Below are 2677 nucleotides of genomic sequence, written 5' to 3'. Positions count from 1 at the left end.
TATATATGGCAATCTACTTCCCAAATTTGATGAGACATAAATCTATAGATTCAGGAAGTTGAGTCATCTCCAAACAAGATCAACCTGAAGAATCCATGCCAAGAAAAATCAAACTTAAACTTCTGAAAACTAAAAACCAAGAAATCTTAAAAGCAGCCAGAGAAATGAGATGCTTTACTTTATAGGGGGAAAAACAATTCAAATGATAAAGAATTTCTCATCAGAAACTATGGAGGCCAGAAGGAAGTGACACATGTCCCACATGCTGAAAGATAGGGACTGTCAAGTTAGAATCCTATTCTCAGTGAAAATATCCTTCCAGCTATTCTCAGATGTCCATGGAAGCAGCAGTCAAAATCAGAGAACATACTGCATTGGGCAAATCTGCTGCAAAGGACATCTTGAAAGTGTTAAAGAACAAAGATGTCATTTTGAAGACGAAGGTGTATCTGACCCAAGTCATGGTCTTTTCAGTCATCTCATACACATGCAAAAGCTGGATAACGAATAAGGACCAAAGAAGAATTGATGCCTTTGAATTAGGGTGTTCACAAGGAATGTTGAATATACCACAGACTGCCAGAAGAGCGAAAAATTTGTCTTGGATGAAGTACTGCCAGAATGCTCCTTAGGCACGAGGATGGGAAGACTTTGCCTCTTGTACTTTGGTCATGTTGTCAGAAGGGGTCAGTCCCTGGAGAAGGATGTGCTTGGTAAAGTAGAGGGTCGGTGAGAAAGAGGAAGACCTTCGATGAGAGGGATTGACGAAATGGCTACAACAATGGACTCAAGCATAGCACTGATTGTGAAGATGGCACCGGACTGAGAGTGTCTTGTTCTCATCTGCTTGAGGTCATTAGGAGCTGGAACTGACTCTACGGCACCTAATGACAACAGTCCTACCCTAAGAGAATGGCTAAAAGGAGTCCTCTGAACAGAAAGCAAACCATTAAAGAAGGAACTTTGAACATCAGGAAAGATCAAAGAACAAGGTTGGCAAGTATATGGATAAATACAACAGGCTTTCCTTTTCTTCTTGAGTGCTCTAAATTATGTTTGATGTTTTAAGCAAACATTTGTAACACTGATGTGGTTATCAATCTATGTAGAGGAAAGGTTTAATACAATTATATTAAAAATGAGGGAATGGAAAAGGAATAGAAGGAAGTAAGATTTCTGTTACTTCAACTAGTAAAATGATGAACCAGTAGGTTGTGCTAAGTTAACGTATATATATACAATGTGATACCTAGAGTAACCACTACAAAAGCTGCACAAAGAGATAGATACACTAGAAACATTATATGATAGATAAATGGTCTGCAGAATCTTCACTAAGATTTACTCTGGGACATATATTTGCCTCGGGGAGGTTTTAAATAATGAACTCCTCTTGTTTCAGTGTTAACCTCCGTCGCAGTAGAGTGCGTTCTGATTCCTAGCAACCCTATAGAACAGAGTAGAACTGCTCCATAGGGTTTTCAAGGCTGCTGTCTGTCCGGAAGCAGATCGTCGGGTCTTTCTCCTGCCAAACAGCTGGTAGGTTCCAACTCCCGACCTTTTGGTCAGTAGTCAGGTGCTTAACCACTGTGTCACCAGGGGTCCTATGCAGAGATGAGCCCTGTGCAATGCAGAAGCTGCCTCACAGGGCCCAGTCTTGATCTGGGTTTCTATTAGGAATTTTTTTTTTTCTTTGTAACAAAAATGAGAACCTAACCCAAGAGAAATAAAAACATCCACACAAAAACCTGTATATAATTGTTCATTCCAGCATTATTCACAGTAGCCAAAAGGTGGACACAACCCAGATGTCCCTCAACAGATGAATCAATGAACAAATTGGAATATAAACACAGTGGAATATTAACCAGCCCTAAGTGAAAGAAGGCAAGCACCAAACACCACAGACTGTATGATTCCATTTATATGAAACGTCCAGAAAAGACAGTACTCAAGAATCCATAGAGAAAGTAGATTAGTGGGTGCCACAGGGGCTGGGGGAGAGGAGATTGGGAGGTGATAGTGCAGTTTCTTTTGGGGACAAAGAAAATGGTTTAAAATTGATGGTGGTGATGGTTGCACAACTCTGAGTATAGTAGAAACCCTTGAATGGTACACTGCAAATGGGTGAATTGTGTGGTGTGGGAATTATATCACAAAGAGCTGTGAAGGGAAGGAATGAAGAGTGGGCGGCTGTATGGCAGGTAAGGAAACAAGGAAAAGGAGGGAGGAAGGAAAGACCGTGTTAAAATGCAGATTCTAAGAAGCTGCCAGGTGATGGGTGACTGCTGCTGGCCCTGAACTACACCTGGAGGAGCAGGGGGTAGACACATGGATTCACCCTTTCCTCAGGTGGCTCACAGAGTGAACATCATCCCTCTTGAGGGACAGCTTCTCAGAGGTTGCCTTTTGAAGCCCAAATGAAAAGTGGAACACTGAGAAGGCACAATTCCCAAATAATTACTATACCTCCTTTCACAACTGTTATTCCCATTTATGGTTGAGAAGAGACAGATGACCTCAAACACATAGATACGTGACATTTTGATACAGCTTTAAAATTAAATTATCATATTATTATTATTATTATTATTGCCAGGTAATGGAGCTCTGGCGGCATAGTACCTAAGGCATTTGACTGCTAACCAGAAGGCTGGTGGTTCAAACCCACCAGCCA

Source organism: Orycteropus afer, unplaced genomic scaffold, assembly GCF_000298275.1.
Source record: "Orycteropus afer afer isolate SDZICR_OR568_19922 unplaced genomic scaffold, OryAfe1.0 scaffold00048, whole genome shotgun sequence".
NCBI classification, from domain to species: domain Eukaryota; kingdom Metazoa; phylum Chordata; class Mammalia; order Tubulidentata; family Orycteropodidae; genus Orycteropus; species Orycteropus afer.
The sequence above is the reverse complement of the archived record's forward strand: the minus strand, read 5'-3'. Positions refer to the sequence as shown.